We start from the raw sequence: 26,274 nt of genomic DNA, 5'->3' as shown, positions 1-26,274 counted from the left end.
TGAATAGAAAGGGTGAAGATGTAGCTCAATTAGTAGAGTGTGTGCTTAGCATGCACTGAGACCCATAAACTCATTGAGTGTGTGACCCCAGCCCTGAGGAGGTAGAAGGATCAGAGGTTCAAAGCCATCCTTGGCTACATCAAGGGTTCAAGGCTAACCCGAGACACTTGAAACTCTCAAAGCAAAGCAAAGCAAACAAACAACCACACATCTCTCTGCAAAAAGGGAGAGGGGATCTGAGCCCTGGTGTCCACCTCTCTGCTTTCTGACCGCAGATGTGACACTACCGCCTCACACTCCTGCTGCAAGCTTCCCTCACCACAGTCTGCTTGTCGCTCCCTCAAACTGTGAGCCCCATAAACCCTTCCCTCCGTGATGGGCTTTAGTCATGGATTTTTATCTCGGCAATGAGAAAAGGCAGGCGTGGTGGGAGGGAAGGCTGTGGGACTTCTAGTCCATCGTGCCACAGTCAGGAAGCAGAGAGGGATGGATGCTGGGGCCCAGCTTCCTGTCTCCCTTTGACTCAGGCTGGAATTCCAGTCCGTGGGATGGTGCTGCCCACACTGGGAGTGAATCTTCTTGCCTCGCTTAATTTGGTCTGGAAACTGCCTCATTGACTTGCCCACAGATGTGTCTCCATGATGATTCTAGATCTTGCCAAGTCCACAATATTAGCCACCGTGAGGTGTGACTTGGAATTGATGTGCCCTGATGAACACTTTGATTTCTGTGGGAGGACATCAAAGAGCATATGGACTGTGTCTCGTGGTGTCTTATTATGTCTATTCTAAGTAGGGTGTTCCTCTGTAATTTCTGCCACAACAGAGAACACTTACACACACACACACACCAGTTCTATTATGCCCCCTGCACTAAACCTGCCTTTACCCTGGCGCGTGGCTTTGATTTTGGTCAGTGTCTACCCACTATCCGTTCTTGAGCCTTCCTGAAGGGACACTTGGGAGGGAGCCAGCATTTACTTCTGGTTTCTTTCCCTCAGTGTGAGGCCTTTACAGATTTGTCATTTGTGGGCTGGTGAAGTGGTTCAAGGGTACAGCTGCTGTCACGCAAGCCTGATGACCTGAGTTCAAGGCCAGCCCAGGTTATATGATTCTGTTGTAACATCCCCAAACAAACAAACAAACAAAAGCCAAAGCATCTTTTCTAGTGACCTCCCTATGTGGACTGCTTAGAACTGGCTGACATGTCTGCTTAGAACATGTCGCAGTCAAGCCAGAGTCAAGCTTGCAAAGGTGGCATCTGGGGACCTTAGGGAGTCATTTTCTGGTAACTTTGGACTTTGGTGTGGCGTTGAAGTTCCTTACCAATGAGAATGGGTCTCCAGCAACCAGAAGCCTGTGGTGGTACAATAACCAGTCAGGCTCTGCACCGGTTATCTGTCTGTCTGTCTGTCTGTCTGTCTGTCTGTCTATCATCTATCTCTCTATCAATTTATCTATCATCTATCATGTATTATCTATCTATCATGTATTATCTGTCTGTCTATCTATCTATCTATCATGTATTATCTGTCTATTTACCTATCTATTCATTTATCTACCTATCCATCTATTCGTCATTGGTCTAAAATTTTCTGCTTTACCAGGGTGGAGAGATAGCTCAATGGTTAGGAACACTTGCTGCTCTTGTAGCAGGTCTGGGTTCAGATCCCGGTACCCACATCACGGGGCTTACAACTATCTGACACTTAATCTAGGTATCTATATCTGACCCTATCCATCTATCTATCTATCTATCTATCTATCTATCTATCTATCTATCTATCTATCATCTATCTATCTATGTATCTATGAATCAATCAATCATTTAATTATTAATCATCAATTTCTCACAAACTAGTTACCTGAGAAGAAGAACCTTGAATTGAGGAACTTGCATTTTCAACCACTGACTGATGATTGCTGTGGCGGGGGGCAGTTTACTGTAGGTGGTGCCACCCTTGGACAGGTGGTTCCATAAGAAATCAGGCTGAGCAAGCCAGTGAGCAGCGCCCTCCGTGGCCTTGGCTTCAGTTCCTGCCTTCCGGTTCTGGCCTTGACTTCCTTAGAGGATGGACTGTAACCTACAAGCCAAATAAACCCATTTCTTCCCAAGTTGCTTTTGGTTCTGGTTTTCATCACAGCAGCAGAAGGAAAACCAGAATAGGCTCTCAACTTGTAGTTGGCAAGGTGAGAGTACTGTGAGACACAGCCTGCAGAGAGAGGAGGCGAGGCCAAGGCACAACCTGTGGACACTGGAGGTGAGATGCTGCACTTGGTCCTGACAAGCAACCCTGAGTCCCTTAAGGCCCAGAGCAGGTAGGTGATGGGTGGATAGAGGTCTCTCCAGCACTCACTGAGAGCGAATGACACTCTCACTTCCAGCCAGTGAGTCAGCTGATAAGGAAGGCCTTGTCTGTGGCCACAGGGCAGTGAGGACTACAGATCATACTCAAGTGTAATGGTTCTGAGCTGCTGATGGAACTTGGTGTCCAGGGTTTGCCTCCTTCCCATCATGATCTGGGCTCCATCCCTCACACTGCAAAAACAGTTTTAAAAATGGGGCTGCTTGCTGAATTCTGATGAGAATTGAATTTATACCGTGGTAAAGTATAAACTCACAAGAAAAGCACTGGGGTTACCTGGGATTGAATGGAAGCCTGGAACAGGGAGAGGGGACACCTGTTGGACACACTTGAAATGCCTCCTGAGTCGCAAGTGGCCTGAGTCTGGCTCTTTGAAAGTTCCTTCCTCCTGGCCTTAGACTCCCTTCCTCTGTTAAGAATGTCACCACTGTCCCAGCAGCGGAGCGCGGTGTAGCGCATGCGCAGTGAAACACTATGCCTAGGGCATCCCACAATCCCTTGCTTTCCCTTGCCCTCTCTAGACTCAACTTTTCTCAGTTGTGTGGTGCTGATTACACCTGAGGACTCAAGAGGAAACAGGCAGAAGGGCAAGAGACTCTGTTCCTCGGTGTGGGCAGAATTCCAGGGTACATGGGGAATGTTATCTGGTGGAGCTTGTGGAGAGGGGTGCAGGCAGGAACGGGCTTAGGGAGTTGAGATCTGATAGTCGGTGGCCCAGCTGGAGTGGTTCGCCACTTGCTCAGCTGGTCAGCTGAATCTTGGACTTGACCATGGCCCCCAATCAATGAGGCTGTTGGCGTCATGATGGGATCCACGTAAGTGAAGGGTCAGGGAGACGGATGTTTTGGGCTACACAGCGTGCTGTCTGTTCCCCTATACCATGTTCTCTTGCCGAAAGGGCATAGGCATATAGTGAGTGCAGGAGCCCTGCCTTACCCGAAAAGCTCTGTGGACAAAAGGCAGCCCTTCCCTGCCAAGGTCAAGGTGTGCAGGTGGGGGAGGAGGCAGTGGGAATACACAAGCACACAGAGGACTTCCGGGGCTTTGAGCTCACTGGGCCCCTGGAGAGCAGTTGGTAGCTGAGCCTTGGAGAATTGCAAGGTTCCGGGTTGGTCACTAATCTCCAGAAGAGGGGTTCCTGGACCCTTGAGGGTTTCAGAATCCCTAGACATCCAAGCCTTTGCTGGAAAACAGCCTGGCATTTGCATAGAACCCACCCACATCCTCACACAAAGGCTGACTCTGCTTGAGATGGCTTGCAATAGCCGAACCCAGTCCAGGGTGACTGTCACAGGGGCTATTCATTCCACAGCCCAGGGATCAGTGACAGAAACAAAAGTCTGAGTGTTCAGTAAGGATGGGTTTGTTGCTGTTGCTTGTTTGTTTGTTTTTAATCAGTGGGTTTTTTTTTTGTTCCATTTTGTATTTTCGAGACAAGGTCTGACCACAGGAGATGACCTTGAACTCTTAGTCCTCCTGCCTCTGCCTCCCAAGGGCTGGGATTACAGACCTGCGTTGGTACACCTCCTGTGTGCAGTCCAGGGGCTTGAATTTAAGACGAGAGCTTTCAACCAACCAAAGCACATCCCCAGAACTGCTCTTTGTGTTTTGAAGCGTGGACAGCCTCTGCTGGGAAGCTTAGAGCTGGTCCCAAATCTGACTCCAGTCACCACTGTGGACTTTCAGCCTGTCAGCTGGTTTCCTGACCTGGGGACTCTGAAGACACTGGGATGCTTGGATGATGAAGCCTGCATCACGACATAGGAGTTCCCTGTAAATCTCCCTCTAAGCAGAGGCTAATGCAGTGAGCACCAGGTTCCTTGTCAGATGTGTCTCAGAAATAAGGTAGAAAGCAGTCAGAGAAGACAGCCAACATTGCCTTTTGCCATGCACACGCATAATATGCGTCCATGTGCAAACATGCTCACACCCACCCACACACATGCATCCATGTACACACATGTTCACACTCACAGACACATCCACGTGCACACATGCTCATGCATGCATCCATGTGCACACATGTTCACACTTACACATCCATGTATTTAAATGCACACATGCTCACACCCACTCACACACATGCTTCTACAGGCACACATGCTCATGCATGCATCCATGTACACACATGTTCACATAGACACATGCATCCATGTACACACATGTTCACACTCACAGACACATGCATCCATGTACACACATATTCACACTCACAGACACATACATCCATATGCACACATGCTCACACCCACACCCACATATGCATCCACATGCACACATGCTCACACTTTCACAAATAACATGACTCACCTCGGCAAGAACAGTTAGCCAGAAGCAGAACTACAGAAGCCAAAAGCAAGGTTAGTTTTCCAGAACTATGGTGGACTTTGACAGGTCAGCTCTGTGCTCCTGTTTTGTCACGTGTTTCTGCCTACATGTTCCAAGGCCTACATGGTTCTCCATCATGGAGTCAGTTGTGCTAGGGTCTGAGGTGCCTGCTCACAGACAAGCAGACAGCGCGCACACACACACACACACACACACACACACACACTCCAATCCCCCCCAAAGAAAGCAAAATGGCCTTGGATTAACCATTTTCTGTTTGTTTTGCGGTGCTGGGGAAGGAACCAGGGTCTTGCACAAGGCTGGCCAAAGCTTCACCACTAAGCCCTATCCCAAGTGCTCGATGCAGTGTGTAGGTGACACACGAAAACTCCACGGCACTGAGGGACGGTGGATTCAGCTCGTGGTGATTTCTAGGAGTTCCCGCTTCCCTATTCCAAGAGAAATTTCCTTTAAGAAACTGGGCTTCCTGGGTAGACAGGGAGTCCAAGGAAGGGAATTTGCAGTCTCTATAATTGCAACTCCGGAGCTCTGCCTGCAGAGAGCGCTGTGGGTTGCAAGAGTCAAGGTAATTGGGCAACCTACAGACCTTCTTCAGCTCCCTCACCCAGGGTTCTCTCACAGAAGGGCGGCGAGGGTGATAGCTTTTAGCACCCTTCAGCCTATCCCTGCTGTGAACTGCCCCTGGAGAGATGCCTAGGGTAACCGACAGGGAAGATTCTGTTAAGTTTCGTAGGTGGAGTTTGTAGTGTTTCCCCACGTGGTTCCAGAAACGTCTTTCTCCACGCCCAGACTGTGTGTCTTCAATAGGGTCTTCACGCTGGCTGTTGGCCGCACTTACTTGTGGAAGAGATTCTTTCTTGAGCTTCCCCCAGTGAGAGCCTTGAGGAAGGGTATGCTATGGTGGACTCTCCCTGGGCACCTGCAGGAAAATGTCTTTCTAAGGTCTGTTTGTCACCTCCTGGGGGGTTGTTTCCATGTTTACTCTGGTCCTGCAATTGCGGTGTGTGTGTGTGTGTGTGTGTGTGTGTGTGTGTGTGTGTGTGTGTGTGTGTGATTTTTCTGAGAGTTCCTTTTAGTTATGCTGGTTAGTGGCTGTGCTTGTATCTGCAAGCATGGCTTGTGTGGATAACCTCAGTGCTTGCTCTGTGGAGGTATCAAGAATTTAAGGTCACCCTCAGCTCCATAGTGGATTTGACCTTGTCTCAAAACACCCAGAGCCAAATTCCCAAAGCAACAGCACCTACCACTAACCACCTACCAAAACCGACCCTGCCATGTCCTCAGCGGGAATCCTTCTGTGGGTGGCTCATCCTTTCTACAGTTAGCTCAGTATCCTCGGTAAAGAGCTTTCCAGGCGGTGGCGTGTGGGATGACGTCACAGGTGAGGCAGGCACAAGTAGAAGGAGGCCTGTCATTGGACGAGAAGGAAGGATGGGCGGGAGAAAAGTTTGAAGGAAGAGGAGGAGACTGGAACGGAAAGGAGGAAGAGACAGGAGGGACAGGGAGGGAAGCCGTGGCAGGACAATATGGCAGGTGACGTTAAGATTCCACGCTGTAAGGGCTGGAGAGATGGCTCAGCGGTTAAGAGCACTGACTGCTCTTCCAGAGGTCCTGAGTTCAAACCACAGCAACCACATGGTGGCTCACAACCATCTGTAATGGGATCTGATGCCCTCTTCTGGTGTGTCTGAAGACAGCGACAGTGTACTTATATATAATAAATCTAAAAAAAAAAAATCATTAAAAAAAAAAAGATTCCACGCTGTACTTTACAGTTTGTTACAAATGTTCTTAAGGGATGGATGCGTATTGGGCTTTGTATGTTTAGGTGGGCAATTATATCTTACCAATTGGGCCAAAGGTTATTGTGTCGTGTGTTCTTTCATGTAGTGATTTAAGTGTAAGAAAGTGTGCGGCGGCTGGTCTGGGTCGCCACAGAGTTGGGATGTGTGTTTCTGGCATGGAAACCTGCCTTGGGAACTAGATAGGTAGAGAGATTGCTGCCAGGCTAAGAGAGAGGCCTTCGGCAGCGTGATATGGGATGGAGCAGAGCGGGTGAGACACTCTGCTGACTGAGACTTAAGATACCTAGCAGATACTGTCTGCTCTTCCAGAGGTCCTGAGTTCAATTCCCAGCAACCACATGGTGGCTCACAACCATCTGTAATAAGATCTGGTGCCCTCTTCTGGCCTGCAAGCGTACGTGTATACATAATAAATAATTTTAAAAAAGAAAAAAAAAAGATACCTAGCAGATATCTTGGGGCACTGAGGTGCCAGACCTAGTAGGGGATAAAAGGCAGCAATTTTATTTTTTATATTTTTACAACAACAGTGGTGTGGCTCTCCCTTCTGGAAGGACGATGTCTTAGTTTGGCAGCCATAGTTGTTTATGTTGATCTTCCAAGTCTGAACTGTCAGAGGCCCCCTGGCCTGCACAGCCCCAAGTGACAACTCTGTGATGTGTTGCATTTCTGTCCCTCTTAGGTACACCCGTTCTGGGGCATCAGGTCCCTCAAATGGGGGAGGGCACTGAAGAGAAGAGAGATGTCGGAACGGGAGGGTCTGTGTTTTCCCGACAGGTAGGATTCTGTGTGCGTTGTCGGCTGTGGGAGGGAGAGGAGAGATAACTGTGTGCTGTTCTTTAGAAGAGGAGCTTCTCAGTCTAGTGGCCCTGGGAATGCAAGGGGGGCTCCATCTCATACCTTCGTGCGGCTTCCCCTTGAGGAGTGCAGTCTTAGGGTGGTGGTGGGCTCTAGGCTCCTTGTCTGGTCCTTTAATAGTCACCTCTGCTGGGCCCCAGCCAATCCAGGGCCAGAGCTGTGGTACCGCAGCGAGCCAAATTGCCGTGATTAGCTGATAAAAATCCCATCTGTGGGGGAATTTACGAGCATTATTACTGTCTATAAAACCGACCGGAGGAGAAGGATGGATCTGAAGGCTGAGAACCCTGGTGCTTAGCTGGGTAGCAATGCCTTCTATATCAGGTCACAGGGTCCCTGCTGGTGCCTGGGCCCAGGAAGTAGCTGAGGAGGGAGGGGGCAGCTATCTGGAACTTTGCATACTGCAGGGGCTTAGTGAGTGAATGTGTCTATGTTCTTGGTTTTCCCTCCCTTCTTCTGGGGACTAAGCCAGGCCACTGCATGGAGGCGAAGTGACAGTCTTAGCTGCAGGCTGCTGTCCTTGTGGCCTTTGTGTGTGCCATGACTGTCAGAACCTCTACAGCTTTCTGTACGAAGCATCCATCCCTAGAGGACCACGAGGGAGGGTCAGGCAGGAGGCCAGGGCCTTGCTCTGCTCCGAGCCCCTGTCTCTGTCCTGCGCTCAGCTGACTGGATCTGCTGCCATCATACCTGGGGACAGAGGTTGCACCCCAGAGAGGTTGGAGAGGCACCTCTGAAGCCCCTTTCTTCCTGATGCATCTTGGAAGGATGTGGTTTGAAAAGCCTGCTCTCCCTGCCCCCTCCCCAACCCAACCCCCAGACCATGCTGTGTGTAGCTGAGGCAAACGTGGCAACTGGGGCAGGACTGATGGGAGATACCCTTGTTGGAGTACCCAGCAGACTTCTGGAGTCGGGTGGAGATGAAATGAGCCAACCTCACACGGCCCCTTTGTCCTCACGCTGTGAGGGAGGCCCTGTGTCCTTCAGGTCTGTGGTCCCTTAGTGACACAAGTCTCTGTGGAAGGTAGTTATGGAGGAAGGATCTAGTCTCAGGGATCCAGCTTTAAGGCTATTTGGAGCTCCAGGGTCTCAGTTTCCCTCCTTGTCAGTGCAGAGGATAAGGCTAGCTTGCAGGGTTCCAGTAATAGTTAAAGGAGCTTACATCGAGTGTGTGTGTGTGTGTGTGTGTGTGTGTGTGTGTATGTGTGTGTGTGTGTGTTTGTGTGTGTATATGTGTGTATGTGTGTGTATGTGTGTGTGTTTGTGTGTATGTGTGTGTATGTGTCTGTGTGTGTGTTTGTGTGTGTATTTGTGTGTGTGTGTGTGTTTGTGTGTGTATTTGTGTGTGTGTATGTGTGTGTGTTTGTGTGTGTGTATGTGTGTGTGTTTCTGTGTGTTTGTGTGTGTATGTGTGTGTGTTTGTGTGTCTGTATGTGTGTGTTTGTGTGTGTATATGTGTCTGTATGTGTGTGTTTGTGTGTGTATATGTGTGTGTATGTGTGTGTATATGTGTGTGTGTTTGTGTGTATGTGTCTGTGTGTGTGTGTTTGTGTGTATGTGTGTATGTGTCTGTGTGTATGTGTGTGTGTATGTGTGTGTGTTTGTGTGTGTATGTGTGTGTATTTGTGTGTGTATATGTGTGTGTGTTTGTGTGTGTGTTTGTGTGTGTATGTGTGTGTGTTTGTGTGTGTTTGTGTGTATGTGTGTGTATGTGTCTGTGTGTGTTTGTGTGTGTGTAGGTGTGTGTGTTTGTGTGTGTATGTGTGTGTATTTGTGTGTGTATATGTGTGTGTTTGTGTGTATTTGTGTGTTTGTGTGTGTGTGTGTGTGTGTGTGTGTGTGTGTGTGTGTGTGTGTATGTCCCAACTCAAGCAAGACTCTACTGGCTGTTGAGGACCAAGGCCTGCTTTTCTGGGTTGAGAGCCTTGTTGAGGAGAGGTGTCAAGGTAGTGAGCCCGGCTTCTGGAACATTCACGAAAAGGCCAGGCTGCTGGGGCAAGCAGAGTCAAGGCAGCTTCTGTTCCCATGAGCCTTCACTAGGCCAGTGGTTTCCGGTTCAGAGCCAGGTGGCGCAAAGTGTCACTGTCTGGTGTGTGGAGGGATGTGGCCGCTTGTGCTGGACTGGGTGCTGACCCAGAGAAGTGGACACGGGCAGCCACTTCACAGCCTGGTTTATGGGGAGACACAGCAAATGTTCAAACCAGGCTGCTATGAGTGAAGTATTGGGGTGACCTCGGGAGAGCTTCCCGAGTCACACTGGTGGTGAAATTTCTGAGGGTGTTAGTTAAGTTTCTCATTGTCTGCGGTGCAGCCCATCGTGACAAGGGAGGCATGGTCACAGGAGCATGAAGTGGCTGGTCATGCTATATCCACGGATAGGAAGGAGAGAGAGAGAGAGAGAGAGAGAGAGAGAGAGAGAGAGAGAGAGAGAGAGAGAGAGAGAGAGAGAGAGAGGGATGCTGTTTCTCAGATCGCTTTCTCTGTTTTATTCGGTAGTCTAGGCCTCCAGTTCACAGGATGGAGCCCCCCACGTCTAGTTTCCTCAGTCTAGAAAAGCCCTCACGGACAAACCCATGTCCTATCAAGTTGACAATCAGTGTTAACTGTGACATTGAGAAGGAAGATGGTGCAGGATGTGGGTGACCTGGGTGTGAGCCTATCTGCAGGCTCCCCATGATAGCCTAGGGGCTATGCAAGTATAGGTCTTGTGCTGACCCTAGGGTCTGAGGAGTCTGGAGTGTTTAGATGTCACACCACGGACATAGTTGCCCTAGGAGGTTAGACAGTCATTGCTATCATCTCTTAGCCCAGACAGACGTTCTGTCCCCAGGGGAATTGGGGACGCGGAGGGATCCTGTAGTGGGGGTGGATGCTGCTGCCCTCTGGTGAGCTGAGGCCAGAGAAACTGCTGAGGACTCTTAAAGCCCCATCCCCCATAGAGACTGGCTCCGATGCCCAGAGTGCCGGGCTGAGGATGGCCCTGATGCTCACAGTGCTGGGCTGAGAAACCCCATCCAAAGCACTTGATGGCTGTCAGTAAATGTGAGAGTCTGTGTTAGGTGGGGGTGGTTTCACGTTGACTGGGAGAACTTCCTATTGGACCAAGTGACTACCATGGTCCTATTGGAGTAAATGATTACTTTGAGGGCTTCCTATTGGACCAGATGATTACTGTGAGGGCTTCCTGTTGGACCAGATGATTACTGTGAGAGCTTCCTGTTGAAGCATCTGACCACTGTTCTCTGAGGTCAGGAATGTTACCAGAGCTGGTCTGACTTCCAACCCATGGACCCACGGAAGTAGGGCACTGTGAGTATAGTGGCCTGTAGGTTCAATCCCCCTAGGACTCTTCCCCAGGGTCCCATCCTGAGATCTAGTGCAGTCCAGTCCTTCCTCTCTGGACTCCCATCTGCTGTCTGCCATCCTCCAGCCCTGCTTGGGATGCAGGCCCGTGTGTTTGATCTTTTGGGCTCACCAGTGCTATGCTAATGTCCAGTGGGAGATCTGGGGGAGAATCCAGGCCTTACTGTGCTAGGTAGATGATCAACCACTGAGCCCACCCCTTCCCTTCTTGGTTGTAGTTTTCATCTTTTAAGACAACCCTGCTAAGTTACTCAGGCTGCCTGCGACAGTTAATAGAGACACAACAACACCTACAACACAACAAGACCTACAATCACCCAGGGGAACATACTTCTGGCCATGTGTGAAGTAATTTCTAACTGAAGGTAAATGGAGGCAGAAAGACAAGTTTGGATGGCATCATTTCATGGGGTTCTGGGGAGTCAAAAGGAGAGAGCCAGCTGAGCACCAGTATTTGTTTCTCTGCTTCCCGAGTGCATGTGCCACGTGACCATACCAACTGCCTCACACTGCTGTCACCAAGCTGTTCCTACAATGACGGACTGTGCACCCTCAAACTGTGACCCAGAACAAATCTTCCTTACTCACGTTGCTTCTGCAGGTGTTTTGTTACAACTGTAAGAAAAGGAACCATACAGTGATCTTGGACTCACTTGTCACCCAGGCTAGCCTTGAACACACAACCTTCCTGCCTCAGACTTCCACACAGCTGAGTTGTAGGCCTCCTGGGTTACCAAGCCACACTGAACTTGGGTTCTCACAGCTGAATGTGCCTTTAAAAAAAGAATTATTTATTTTATGTATATGAATACTATAACTGTCTTCAGACACACCAGAAGAGGGCATCAGATCCCATTACAGATGTTTGTGAATCACCTTGTGGTTGCTGGGAATTGAACTCAGGACCTCTGGAAGAGCAGCCAGTGTTCTTAACCACTGAGCCATCTCTCCAGCCCTATGAACCTCTCTTTAAAGGTTTCCCCAAGCTGCCTGCACTCTGAGGAAGTCATGTGGAGTCCTGCTGAGGACCTGCAGTGCCTTCCTCCCTCTGCTCTGTTCTCCTACAGGGAGAACACGGCCTCTCTGCTCACACTCCACACCCTTGCCCCACACGGTGGTCCTTGACCTAGCACCCTGTGCCAGGTGGAGACTGGCTAGATGTCAGATGGTAAGTTTCCCTGGGAGAAGCCATCATGTGTGGACTTCCGTGTTGGTGACAGTGGCCCTGAGCAGCAGGACTGCCAAGCTGAGGACCATTCTGGGTCATAGCCAGTGATTTGTGACATGCCTGACTCTATGCTGTGAGGGAAGGGGAGGACAGCGCCCTGACACTGGGGCTCTAAGTCTATCTAGTAGTAGTACTAATAGTACTCAGGTACTCAGCTTTTCGTGTAGCTGGTTGTCTCTGCATGACAGATTGACACCCCTCCGGACACAGTGTGTTCCGGGCCTTGAGTTGCTCATTTCTTCCAAACTTCCTTAGCTGCTGAGGGGCTCCTACCTCCCTCACCTTACAATGGAGGAGGTCATATTTGAGGGGTCACCAGGCTGACGTCACAGTCTGGATGTGACAACACTGGGGTTGGTACCCACGGAGCCATCTCCCTGTCACTTCCCTGACCCTTCCTCGATCACAGGAAACAGACAGCCTTTCTCTGTGAGGTAAAAGGACAGAGCTGGTCTGAAAAGCAAGCACCTTTTAGTCATGGGTGCGTTGGCCTTGTGGGGCGGTACAGTGTCTAGTGGGGTGTGAGCAACCCTTTGGTTTGCCCTTGCAGGATGTTCTAGGAGTTGGTGGTCAATGTATTAGGCTCTGGGCCAGATAGTCCCTCAGTGTCTTATCTTTGAGGTCCAAGTCCTCCCCAACCTTGTCTTTTCTGAGTCCGGGAAAGGATGACAATACCCCTATGGGCAGCAGGGGCAAGCCCCCCACATCTCGGGACTTTCCTGCCTCCCGTGAAGTGCAGGTGGCAGGGTTGAGAGAAATTCATCCATGCTGTCTTGCTTGCTGGTGGCAGCTGATGGTGCATGGGTGACCTTGGGGAGGGGACACAGCAGGCCTTAAGCGGGCAGCTTGTTCTCTGTTGATCACCTACTGTGTAAGCCCATGCTCTGCTGAACACCTACTGTGTGTCAGGCTCTGGCAGGTCATTCTGTTCACAGTGGTTTTTTTTTTTTTTTTTTTTTTTTTTTTTTTTTTTTTTTTTTTTTTTTTTTTTTTTACCAGGACTTGCTTCTTGTCCTCCAAACCTCTGTACTGGCCTGAGAGCTGTCACCCAGAGCAGGGATGGGCATCTGTGTTCTGTTACAAGCTCCCCAGCAGAGGCTGGGTGTGGGGTAGGTATCACAGTTCTCGGCGGTCACTGGACAGCAGCTGGGGCTCCACGGTGGGCACGCAGGATGGGTGTGACTGAGCTGCCAGGTCAGTGTAAGAGGAGCTCACAGGGGTGTTGGATTCCTCATGTCCCTTTGGGAGCGGAAGCTGAGCTCTGCCTAAAGCCCCTGAGCTGTACCTTGGACATTTTTACAAAGAGTGCCAGGCATGGGGGGTCTCCCTTTACGTTGCAGCATTGAGAGGTACACCGGGCACTGAGTGGGGTGTGGGAGCCTGGGGAGGGTGGCTTGATTTGTTCTGTTCCCCGATTCTTGACTCCAAGCAAGCTTTTCTGGCCCAGTTTCTGGGCCTCCACACATGAGCTGTCCGATGCTGGAGCCAGCCACTGCAGCCAGTGTGGGCTATTGAAGGTGGGGGGAGTTGGAATGCCCCTCAGACACCATGGTGGCCATGTTCCTGCCCACTAGGCTTCCTGTTGTTTGACTCCACGGTGCCCGACTTCCCCACTCCAGTATTGGTACCATTTGGCCATGTCTGGGCGAGGCTGAGGTTCCCTAAGATCTTCTCACTCCCGGGGAGGGACACACCCCTCTCTAGAGCAGCCAAGTCACGCAGTCCGCCTTCTGCTGTGTAATGACTATAATTTCTTCCACGTGACCTGGGCTTTGAATGATACTGTGACCAAAATGCAAGGAGCTGTGACAGTCTGGGCCTTTGTAATTGACACTTCAATACACAGGCACCACCTCCAAAGGGAGCTGGGGTGCTGGGCAGTGGGAGTTGGGGAGGTTTGGGGGGCCGGGGCACCACCTCTGATCCCAGCTGTGTGGCTTTGTGACTGAGTTGTACACAACAGTGACTCCTGGCTGTGACTGTGGCTCACCCTGCAGCTGCCAAAGCTGTGTCTTGTTTCTGGTCATTTTGCTAACTCTGTTGCCTGGGGCTGGGCTCAGGCTGGGCTCTGATATCATCAACAGAGATGAGGTGCTCCCTCAAGGTCAGAGTGAGCGACAGGGACAGGGACAGACACACCCAGCTCTTGATTCCATTTCACACACTTCATTGTTAGCTGGTGTCCCTGTCATAGGCAACAGAGTGCAGAGAGAGGGAACAGAATAATGGGGCTGGTGGGGCATCCAGGTTGGCTCTGGGGACCAGGCCGAGAGCAGTTTCATGGGAACTGCTCAGAAAACCAGTGTTTTTACAGCCTCGTGGCTTTGATAAACACCCCCAACAAGAGCATCTTTTTTTTTTTTTTTTTTTTTTTTTTTTGGTTCTTTTTTTTCGGAGCTGGGGACTGAACCCAGGGCTTTGCGCTTCCTAGGCAAGCGCTCTACCACTGAGCTAAATCCCCAACCCCAACAAGAGCATCTTAAGAGAGAAAGTGTTCATTTGCTTCACGGATTTGGGGTGTAGTCCATCATGGCAGAGAAGTCGCAGCAGCAGGGGCGTAATGTGGTTGATCACGTGGCATCCACAGTAAAGAAGCATAGATCTATGAATGCATGCAAGTGGAGTGCTCAACTTGCTTTCTCCATTTTGTACAGCCCAGAGCTCTTGCCTAGAGGATAGGTCTGCCCACAGAGCCCTTGCCTAGGGGATGGGTCCACCCACAGTGAAGATGTGTCTTCCCACATATTTAATGTAACTTAGGTAATTCCCCACAGACACCCCCAGAGCCCACCTCCTAGGTGATGGCTCCCTGTCATGGGCTTAGCATCTCTAGGAGCTTGGGACTCAGTTCTGGGCAAGTCAGACCCAGTTCTTGCCCCCACAGGACTTCCATTTAGCTGGGGAGGACAAACCCTCGACAGCCCTGCAGCCTGTGTGGAGAGCACTCTGTGGATAGAGAGTGTGAGGGATGTGGGCATGGAAGGAGGTGGTGTTGGCTAGAACACTCAGATACCATTCAATACAGAGAAATGGGATGGGCAAGCCACAAGGGCATTGCAGGGTTCTGGGTTCGTGGCCTCCATCACTTCTCCTATGGTGGAATGTGCCAGGTATGGACGCGGCAGAGTCCAGTGGTCATCAGAATGATAAGGGGAGGGATGTGAGTGAGGAGAGGAGATTCTATCTAACCTCCACAGGGGCGGGGGCGGGGCAGCCTCTGTGGGTGGGGAGAAAGCAGGGTCCTCGGCTGGGGCTTTTGTAGGGCAGAAGATGTGACTCCGCCCACCCGTGCAGACTAGGGCATGTCTGAGGGCCTCCTGGCAGCTGAGCCTCTTCTCTTTCAGGACTGCTGATGCTGCGCCCTGTTTTCTGAGCTCCCGGGGAGAGGGTTTGGCCCGTTCTGTTCCGTACATTGTGTCACTCCGCGGGGTATCGTCTCTGCCTCTCGTCACCTGTGACTTCTGGGGTGATGAATGGAGAGGCGCACAGATTTTCTCCCTGTTTTATTCTTATTTTTGGCATCTGCAGAAATACCTGCCGTAATCGGCTCAATTACGCCTCATTGTTCCCATCAGTTATTTGTTTTGAATGAGATGCGACACCCCCAGTTGGCTGCTCAGCTTGCGTCTTGTCAACTCGGGGCTGGGGCCTCAGCAGCTGCAGGATCTCTGCAGGGGGCAGTGGCTTTTTTCCAGCCCCGCCCCTGGCCATATTGTAGGCAGATGTCAGGGAGATTGGGTGTCTGGGTGGGATGGGGAATGGGAGGTGCGGGTTGTGGGTCCCAAAGTTTCTACATTCGCCATTACTCTGGTCGAGTCAGTCTCGAAAGTCTGGCTTGAGTGGATCCCCCGAGGTTAGCTTGACATGCCAGGAGCACCAGCCCCAAAGGCTCGATCTTGAGAGAATCGATGCTGTTCCAGGGGAGGAGTTCTGATCGCGCATTGGCCTCGTGGTGGGGGTGGAGCCCTGGCTCAGGGCCTCATGTTCTGAAGTCCTGTGCATGAGGGAGGGAGGTGACAATCACTACTGGACAGGTCAGTCTCAGCATCCAAGGTAACAGGGATAAGGGGCTGGGCTTGTAAGGCCCACGTTCCCAGAGAGACTCCAAGATGACTGGGCAGCCTCTGGCCCTGCAGAGTGCTAAGTGACCAGATGGAGCACTGAGGAGCAGAGCTATGTTCCTCTGAGAGACTGAAGTGGCTGGATCCCCAAGTGAGGAAAAGGTCCTGAGTCTGGAGAGGTCAGGAACACACTGGGGGCTGGGGGTCCTTGAATCAAGAAGGAGCAGAATATGGGATGGAGTGCTTGGGAGGCTCTCAGAGAGTGGCGTGTCTGCCTTGAGAAGCCTGAAGGTGAGCAAAGCCAGATTGGGGGCGTGCTGTGATGTGCTATTTTGGTGAGCACCCACTATGTGCCTGATGCCATACTAAGTGCTTCACGATAGCTGATTTCATCTTTATAGTCATTCCACCAGGGAGATGCTTCCGTTGCCTCTGCCATCCAGATGATGAGTCAGGCAGAGAGTCAGGCAGAGCGGCAGGCCGCAAAGCAACCTGTAGTAGCGAAAAGATGGGACCCCCAAGTCTGGTCTTCATTTTCCTTTCATCTGGGTCCTGAGTCCTCAGCTGAGGAGACGAGGGCAGCCTGATGGCAATGGCCTTTGCTTCTCTGAAGTTCTGCACAGTACCAGGCAGGCGTGATGCATAGGTTAGGCTAAGTTGGCAGCGGCGAGGATTAAAGGCAGACCGTGGAAGATGGAGGTAATTTGGTGGGCACGTCAGGTGTATGAGGAGGTGCTGAGGATACTCTCTCCCTGGCACTGCATATCTTTTCCCTTTCTGGCCTGCCCTCCCCGAAAAGAGCTGAAGCAAAACTGACAAAATAGGAGTCAGCAGAAAAAAAATCTAATTTTCACCTTGGACACGTTTGTGTCTGACTGATATTCACCCAGCCTCTAGGCCTTCCTTCTAGACAGCCCTGTGCCGAGTCCTGCCCTGGGTGTCTGAAAACCTCTGTGGGGAAACATGTCACATCCAAGACAGAACGTCTCCAGATGTTGCAAGTCCAGAGTTCTCATGCCTGAACCCTAGGAAGGCTCAGGTGTGACAAGGGTCAGGCATGGGATGTGGGGATGCTGGCCTAGTGGGCTGGGCACAGTGACAGGGCCAGCCTCTGCTTGGGCCAGCACCTGCTTTTACAGAAAGTTCCTTGCTGAGTTTGAGCCCGGGAACCTATGGAGACAGAGGATCCCTGGGGCTGGCTAGCTGGCTAGTTAGTCCAGTGGGTGAGCTCAGGGCTCAGTCGGAGACTGTCTAAAGAGGTAAGGCGGAAGCTAGAGACATGGTTCAGTGGTTAGAGCACTGGCTGCTCTCCCAGAGGACCCAAGTTCAATTCCCAGCACCCACACGGTGGCTCACAACCATCCTTAACTCCAGTTCCTGGGTAGCTGGTCTCCTTTTTAGATAAGCAAATGGGGTGCACTGACATGCACGCAGGAAAACATCCATATATGTGAAATGGATATAAATTGGAGAGAGAGGACCCCTGATACCACATGCCTGAGCACGCGTGTGCATGTGCACCTATAGACACCAACACCTGCACATGCCTGTACCCCACCCCCACCCCCTGTCACACATACCCCCATACCCACCCCTCCCAATGAACTAACCCTTCCACCCTCACAGAGTATTTGGAAGAAGTGTCTGGCCACTAACAGTTTAAGTCCCCAGACTCAAACTGGCCTAAGGTTCTTCTAGTTCGCAATGTCTGGACGCGAGTCTGTAGGTGAGATGGGTCCACACTTGATATTCGTATAAGTGTAATCAAACATTTGCCTTCTGGGTACATTGATTGGTATTTATCGATGAGGCCCGTGTTTTAATGCCATGCACCCACACTCAATGTTAATAAAGAGCGGGGTGGAAGCTCTTAGCCGAGCCTTAATCAAGGATTAGGAATCTGCGTGCCTCGGTCTCTCCTGCCGGATTACTTTTATCTTCCAAAGTCTACCTTTAATCCTTCCTGCTGCAGACATAGCCTAGTCTTGTTTCTATGGCAACAGAGCATGATCCACTTGTGTCTTCTATGCAGAGAGGGAAGCGAGGAGAAGGCACGGCCATAATGTTTTCATAACTTGCTAGCCATCCCAGGGTCCTTCAGTTTTAAACCAGCATTAATCATGGTCCCCCAAAGTCCCACTGAAACCGGAGCAGGGTTTAGTGATGGTTCTGAAGTTGCCGTTCTCTTACTTGTCCACTCTGGGGGGCGCTGTGGGTGCATTTCTTTAGTATCTAGAGCACATGGGGTTTACAGGCCCTAAACAAGGTCTGGTGGCCTTGGAGTCGGATCTAGAGGTCATCGTGGCCCGTGAAGGTTATGAGCAGATTTCTAAGACGACAAAGTGTTCAGTGAAGACCAGCTCTCCCACCCAAGATGCCTGTGGGCTGTTTCCTGGGAACTCTTCAGCTTGGCTGCTATAACTTGCAGCAACCTTAGCCGATATGTCAATGAGTGGGCGTGGCTGTGTGCCAATAAATCTTTATTTATAGATGCTGGGATCTGAATCTCGTCTCCATTTCATATGTCACCAGATCTGTCTTTTTCTGTTCCTTTTCTAGCTATTTGTAACTGCCGAGTGACTGCTGGCTCTCGGGCTGTGCGGGTGCAGGCAGGGCGTGGATTCACCCAGGCAGGCGTGAGAGTCCTTTCCTGTGACTCCAGGCCTCTACTTTCTAGTGTGTTCTGTTCATCCAGAGGATGGGATGAAGGCTGTGAAATACTCGACCCAGAAACCCGGGGCTTGTATGCAGGAGACGCACCTGGGCAGGGGACTTGGGTATGGCCTGGTGTCTGAAGGGTTTCCTTCCCTCTCAAACTGAGTGACAGAAATCTTGGCAGAGGCCTGGGGTAGCTGGAGACTCTAGCTGAACGGGCTGTCACTGAGGCTATGAGCATTGAATGAGCATACTGGAGAGAGGCAGTGCAAGGGCTGCTTTCTGACTGGGGACTGGGGAAGGCATGGTCTCCTCCCTGGGTCTGCAGTACATGGCCCAGTCATGGCTGAAGGGTTGGCTTCCTGTTCTCCATGATCTCTTTTCTTATTCTTGGAGGAATTCACCTCTGCCTGGCATCTCCTGAAGTCCAGGGATGTGTGCCGGCCATGTTATCCCACACTGCAGCTGAGGCTGATGCTGAGCTGGGCCTGGCTTAGGGAGCGGCTTCGGTTTGGGGGATACCTCACTGCCATTCAGATCTCAGCGCTGGGGTCTGAGGATGTGGCTCAGTCAGTAGAGTGCTTGTCTAGCATGCATAAAGTCATGGGTTCAATCCCCAGCATTGGATATTCTAGGCATAGTGGACCGTGGTAAATCCCAGGACTTGGGAGGCAGAGACAGGAAGATCAGAAGTTCGACATCACCTCCATTTACATATGGAGTTTGAGACTAGCCTGGGCTATGAGAGACCCTGCCCTACACACACACACACACACACACACACACACACACACACACACACACACACACACACACACACACACACACACACAGAGCAGATCCTTGATCCTTACCCTGTTATCAGTGCTTCTGTGACTTGACCCAAGTCACTGGCCTCTCTGAAGCCTTGTTCTTCCCATCTATGGACTCGAGCTACCTGACCCAGTGTCATCTGGGAAAGGAGGATTTGAGGGTGGAGCTCAGCCTGCTCAATCCTTGGGTCAGGTGAGGCAGGGGGACACCAGGCAGGGAAGTCTGTTTGCTGTTCCCAGAGTTGGGGGTAACCTGTTTTCTGGCAAACATGGGTGCTGCCCTCTGTCCCTTAGCCAGGTAGAGTGGCAGGAGGCAGGGGCTGAAATATCACAGTCCAGAGTTGTCACCCTGCCTCCCCGATTCACAGGGAACCCTGTATCCCCACCCAGTGGCAGCCTATGAGGAGTTTACAACTGTGGGTAACCGACTTGGGGGGAATCTTAGGGTCCCATTTGGGGGCCTGGGAACAGTGGTATTCATTGATGTCCCAGCTTGCTGGAGTCTCCACTATCTGGCCATTGGCCATCGAGTCCCATGTGCTCTAGGACGTGTGTGTGGTCTTCTAAGACCACAGAACGATGGACTAAGAACCTATTTCCTTCTACAACAGAGCCCACGACAGGGCCACTGCCTGGGTAATGAGGTCTTACATGTGGCTCCCCTCCTTGGAGCAAAAGAGGAAAAAAGAGAAGGAAATAGGATCGCCTGGAATTTATTAGTCTAATTACATTTTCCTAATACGGTTGACCCCCGCTCACAGGGGTGCGCTTATCAAAGCTGCCATCGTGCCAGCATTATTGGAGTTTTAATAAGAGTCAATTGGTTATTGTCCTTGCTGCGTGGGGCACTGCAGACCTAAGCCTGCAGCCCCCGGGGAAGGCAGGGTGCGTGCTGGCTTTGCGGAAATATTATTTACATTAATAACACGGATTAGAGTCTTGGTTTATGCGGTCGTGGGAGGCAGAACCTCTCTTTGTTCAGGAGGGCGCTCCGGTAGCCCTGTGCTGAAGTCGGGACTGCATCTCTAGGTGTTTCCTGCCCCTCAACCTGCCTTGCTGTGTGAGCCTAGGCATGGTGCCCACTTCTCTGGTTTCTTCTGAATCAAAATGAGAGGGCCACAGGTGTGGTGACCTTGTGATGGCCGTGGGGTGAGGCTGCTCAGAGTCGGGGTGTGAGGAGAGATGAGGCTTCAGCAACAACCGGCTCCAGGCAGGGGTTAACAACTCCGCTTCCTTCTTGGGTATACTCTTAAGTAGGCAGATCGAGTTCTGGGGTTCCTTCCCAGTTACTTTATGAAAGTGGGGGAGGGGCAGACTGGCCTCAAGAAGAAGAGGTGAGGCTGTAATGACTTCTCTGACCTTGTGTGAACTATGTGGCCTTGGGCAGTATCCTCTTTCATAAACATTTTACTTACTAATATTGGTATGTGAGTGCACATGTGGAGGTCAGAGGACAACTTTCAGGAGTCTCTATTATGAACCCCGAGTTGGGTAAGGACCTAGGGCCGGGCAGGATAGGGAAGCTACCTGTGCAGCTTTGGGCAAGTTCTTCCCCACTCCGGGCCCATTTTCCTTCTCTGTGCAAGCAGAGGGAGGGAGGGGGAGGTCTAGGGGTCCTTTCTGCTGTGTTTGTGGAAATGGGCAAAGTGTTGTATCTGACTGGCCAGAGCCTGGCAGGGGTAGAAGGATCCAGAGTCTGGAGAGCTGTGGATGGGGGCTGGTGTACAAGGTGGCGAGAGGACAGTTCAGGAACTGAGAGGGGCTGAGGACCTGCTGACCTGTGCAGGGCATGCTGGGCTGGGAGGTGGACCAGGAGCTTCCAGGTTGGGCTCCATCCCTGGCTGGTCTCTGCCTCTCTAGTCCCTCCTCCCAGCTGAGGGAGCGAGCCATTGGCTCCTGGTTCTGCCCTTGTGATGGCGCTCTGTTGTGTGCAGCCTTTCTGATCTCTCCCTTGAACTTGTTTAGAGGCAAGCCGACATCACTCTCTGCCATCTGGTTCCTTCCCCATCTTCTGGGTTTAGTGTCCGCCTCCCCACTTATATCATGGGAGTTGGTCTTTGTGGCCAGAGCTTCCTTCATGTGACCCTTAAAAGAGGTGATGGTTGCTATTGGCTGGACAGCTATCCTCGGCTCTCGTAATAAGATATTGAGCACAGCCTGCAGGATCTTGGGACTCTACAAGATGGCTCCAGGGGTCAGAGTGGCTTTGATCAGGGGCCCAGCCTGATCAAGGGCACGGGGCTGAAAGCTGCAGTGTGTGAAATAGCAACTGACCTTTAATGAAGTGTTAGTTCAGAAAGGTCCCATCTGCTCATATGAGATGGAACAATCCAGAAAGGTCCTCATTGGCCCATCTAGAGCTGTGGTGGTTGCATGCATGTAGGCAAGGGGATTGTACCCCAGCCCATGAGTCCAGACAACTGACCGGCCTCAGCATGCACAGACATTTCAGTGAAGCCATGGTCCAGGATGGAATCTGGTCCTTCCTCTAGACAGCTACCCTGCAGCCTGGTCTCTTCGCTGTGGCATGTGGGCAGGGTTGGAGTGGGGGAGGCGGTGTCTCTTGGGTTCTGGTGAGATTATTTTAAGACCTTGTAAAAACAAATTAGAATTTCAAACCATCCAACCCTCTTGAAAGCAGACTGGGGGGTGTGTTAGGAGTAATTTAATTTTTGCTTTGTTTTCTTAATAGAGCGTGGGAGGGAAGAGAGAACAATGGAGGCTCAGGGCTTGGGCAGTGCTGTCAGCCCTGAGTTACTGTTAGAGATGGACAGCGTTAGTCAATGGGGTGGGAGTGGGGAGACCTACCCAACTTGGGACACACTGAGACTCCAGGGCCGGGATGACAGTTTCAGGGTGCAGAGAAGAGGGGTCTGGAGAGTGGGCTGCCCATGAAGGAACCTGAAGGAACAGAAGACATGGGGCAGGGAGTTAGGCTTCTCAGGGGTCATAGGCTCCTCTAAGTCTGACTTTTCCAGGTGCTGGAGAGAAGGCAAGGAAGTCAAGAGTACACGCAAAGCCTGAGGAACAGAGTTCAGATCTCAGCACCCGATTGAAGCTGGGAGTGGTCTCCCCAAACGCCTGAACCCCGAGCCTGAGGAAAGTGGAGACCAGAGGACTGCTGGGGCTTGCTGGCTGTGCCAGCCTAGGGGATAAAACATGAACTCCAGTTTCAGTGAGAGACCCTGCCTCAAAGTAACAAGGCAGAGAGCGATCGAGGATGCCCAGTGCCCTCCTCTGGCCTTAGGGAATGTCCCCTTTCAGGTTGTGGGAAGGCTGCACAGATACCAACTCCTTCATTAGGTAAACACCTGTTCTCTCCCATTTCACAGGATGAAAGACCGAGGTTGGGAGCACTAGGATGTCTCTAGTATTGTGCTTTGTTTCTCTATGACTGCTCGAGAGGGTTGTGAGAGATGAGGGTGTGTGTATATGTGTGTGTGTGTGTGTGTGTCCTCTTAAACATGTCAAGGGCTTGGTACACGCTTGGCCAGCACTCTATCAACTGAGCGCCCCAGCGAGGAGTCTAATAAGTCAAACCATGGAGGCAGGAGTCCTGTGTTCAAAGCGCTCTCTTCAGGGTTGGCAGATGTGAATCCTGGGGCTCCTGCGGCTCTCCCAGCCACTTGGAGGGTCTAGGGATGGGCTGAAGTGGACGTGAGGACCATGCTGGGTAGAGATGGAGACTTTCCTGCAAGGGGTTTGACATCCTGAGATTTGAGCACCTGGAGGAGGAGCCAGGAACCATCCTCTGTGGATACTGGGGCCAAATACAAACAAGGGGCCATTTTAATATTCCTGTGTCTATCTCAGTGGGTTACATAGTGTGAAATGGCACACCGACACAGCGAGTCTGGTGTACTCCTTCTATTTACTTCATTATGTGTGTGTGTGACAGAGAGAGACAGATAGAGACAGAGACACAGAGACACAGAGACAGGGCAGAGTGTGAGCAGGTGTTGGGGTGATGTATTCATGCCTATGCCCAAGCCCAGGACGTGCGGAGCTCAGAGGACAACTTTGTGGTGTAGGTTTTCCCCTTCCACCATTATGTAGGTTCTCAGGAGTGAGCTCCTAGCCATCAGGCTTCCATGGCAAGCACTTTTACCCCTTAAGCTGTCTTGCCAACCGTAGTATACATTTTTCACAACCGTATAGTATTTCAGAGTGTGGTTGTACTGAAATTAAACTGAAGGTTTCTGTACCAATTGACATTCATTTTATCTCCCCCGCCCTACCTCTGCTTTAAACTACAGAAACAGGATAAAGATTAACCTCCTAGCACACATGTATCCTCCTTGCACACATACATTCTCCTTGCACACGTTCTCCTTGTACAATACATTCTCCTTGCACACATGTATCCTCCTTGCACACATACATTCTCCTTGCACACATGCATTCTTCTTGCACATACATATCCTCTTTGCACACACATATCTACCTTGTGCACACTTATCTTCCTTGCACACACATCTACCTTGTGCACACATATCCTCCTTGCACACACCCCCTTATACACACATCCTCTTTGCGCACACATGTTCTCCTCGTGTACACACATCCTCCTTGCACACAACCCCCTTGCACACACATCTTTCTTGTACACACATATCCTCCTTGCACATACACCATCCTTGCACACACACATCCTCCTCACACACATCCTCCTTGCACACACATACCCCTTGCACACACATATCCTCCTCGCACAAACATCTTCCTTGCACACATACATCCTTCTTGCATACATATATCCTCCTCACACACATGCATCCTCCTTGCACACACACATCCTCCTTGTATACACACATCCTCCTTGCACACACACATCCTCCTTGCTCACACATATTCTCCTTGTTTACACACATCCTCCTTGTACACATCCACTTGCACACACATCTTTCTTGTACACACATATCCTCCTTGCACATATACCGTCATTGCACACACATCCTTCTTGCACACGCATATCCTCCTTGCACATACGCATCCTTAGGTACCAGTCACTTATTTCTCTGGGGATAATAGAGGAGTTGAGTTGTTGGGTCAAGGGTTTGTGTATTTTAATTTTAATTAATACCTACTGTCAGCTTGATTTCCCCCGAGGACAGGGCTCTCACCTTTGCCTGAGTAATTAGAGAATCTGCTTCCCAGTCTCTAGCTGCTGGCAAGTGATCCTATTGGTGGGCAGAGGATCTAAAGTGAGGCCCCCTCATTACTTTAATTTGCATTTCCCTGAGCATCACCCTGCATGGCTTGTCCTCTGAAGGCTGGTGGTTCACTCTCATTACTGTCTCTGCTGTTCTGAGCTTCTTTCTCCATGGGGTCATTTGTCCCTTCTCGCCCTCCCTACCCACTCTCTCCCCAGCACAGACATTAACCCCCTTCTTGCTTTCTGCCCAGAAGTTAGGTAGCCCAGGCAATGAGCTCCCTGCTAACTTGTTCATGCACCCTTGGCTGTACACAGTTCTGGCCCATTGTGTGGTCGAAGGCCCTATCTCTTCCATTGTTGGAGAGCCCTGTGTTAGCTGAGGACTGACTTAACTCTTCATTTTCTAGAACTCAGGGAAGGCCCTGGGATAAACACTGCAGTTTGGGGTACACCGGGGGCTCCTCAATCAGCCTGGCTCTCTTGGGTTCTTACAGCTGGCCCGGTCATCTCAGATGGTCAGGATTGCAAGGTTCGGGTGGGACTAGGAGTTAGGAGCTGGTGGTCAGGGTGGATCACAAACCTCACAGAGCGGGCGGAGGGACCCATACCCCTCAGAGTCTTCAAACCTCCAGGAGGGCCCCCGTCTGTCCTGGGTAGTCCTGTCTATACACTGAACTCAGGGGGATGGTTTATGTCCTTCAAACCTTAGGCTTGAGCTGAGGCTGCAGGAGCGAGGGCCAAGTGTGCCAGGTGTGTGTGTGCTGGGGCAGGTCCTGGCAGAGAGACCTACAGGATGGTGGCTGGTAACCTGTCCCAACATGGCCACAGGAAGAGGTGGGATGGGGGAGGTGGGGAGGTATACTACCTTGCCGCATGGGCCAGACATGATGCCCCACCCCTGTTTGTGCTCTGAGGTGGGACACCATGGCCCTCTGAGATTTGTAGGGGCGTCCGGGGCTCCTGGGTTCTCTTGGCTGAGTGTTGAGGATGGGGTGTTTTTGTTCCCAGGGGTGTGTGCAGAATCAGACCCAAGAGTCTATTTCAGTCCCGCCCCTCCCCCAAGGCATATTTCTGTTCTCTTGATGAGGCGCACCTTGTGAGGGAGGCGGCTCACTCCTGATTACCAACAGATACATACGCAACGTGCACGTGGGGACGTGGCTCTTGGGATGAGCTGCTCTCACCCTGGTCTCCTCCCCTCCAGTACCCGCAGCCAGATGAGCAAGTGTGGGGTTGAACCAAGATGTCCGGGGAGAACCAGAGAAAGGCGTGGCTTCTGGGGACGCTGAACCTCAGGGGCTCTGACTCTGCCCCTTCCTTGGAAAATCCCTTCTCATCACCAGACCCCTGTTTTCTTTTAATAAAAACAGCTTACACTCTATAGCTATTTTGTCTGCTTATCTTTCCTATGGTGCCCTCTAGAATGTAGATATCGTAAGAGCTGGGACCAGAGGTCCTGTCTCTGCACCGCTTCAGCAATCCACTGTGGCATCCAGCATGGCGTTGGTCGGTGCTGCCTGTCTAGCGTCATGGGATAAAGGATATGAGGCAATTTTCCTATGTTGTTTGTTTTTATCCCCTCTAGTAGATGTTAATATCTATGTTTTTAGGCAGGAAATTTGG

At 51.1% G+C, this 26,274-nt stretch overlaps 1 long non-coding RNA gene across 3 annotated transcripts; it reads left to right on the top strand.

The window, feature by feature from the left end:
* The first annotated feature begins 2,870 nt into the window (after nt 1–2,870).
* On the top strand, nt 2,871–26,031 carry LOC120103019 (uncharacterized). 3 transcript variants are annotated; one of them, XR_015621460.1, is made up of 5 exons: nt 3,052–3,180; nt 7,202–7,296; nt 12,968–13,077; nt 22,475–22,799; nt 25,856–26,031. It is a non-coding gene; the product is annotated as an uncharacterized LOC120103019 (long non-coding RNA). The 3 variants fall into 3 exon arrangements; XR_015621459.1 differs by lacking the exons at nt 3,052–3,180; nt 22,475–22,799 and adding an exon at nt 2,871–2,991 and having other exon boundaries at nt 25,856–26,027; XR_015621458.1 differs by lacking the exons at nt 3,052–3,180; nt 25,856–26,031 and adding an exon at nt 2,875–2,991 and having other exon boundaries at nt 22,475–22,856.
* The last annotated feature ends 243 nt before the right edge of the window (nt 26,032–26,274 follow it).

The sequence above is a fragment of the Rattus norvegicus genome, chromosome 5, assembly GCF_021556685.1.
Source record: "Rattus norvegicus strain SHRSP/BbbUtx chromosome 5, alternate assembly SHRSP_T2T, whole genome shotgun sequence".
Classification (NCBI taxonomy): Eukaryota; Metazoa; Chordata; class Mammalia; order Rodentia; family Muridae; genus Rattus; species Rattus norvegicus.
This window is presented reverse-complemented; position numbering and strand designations above follow the sequence as displayed.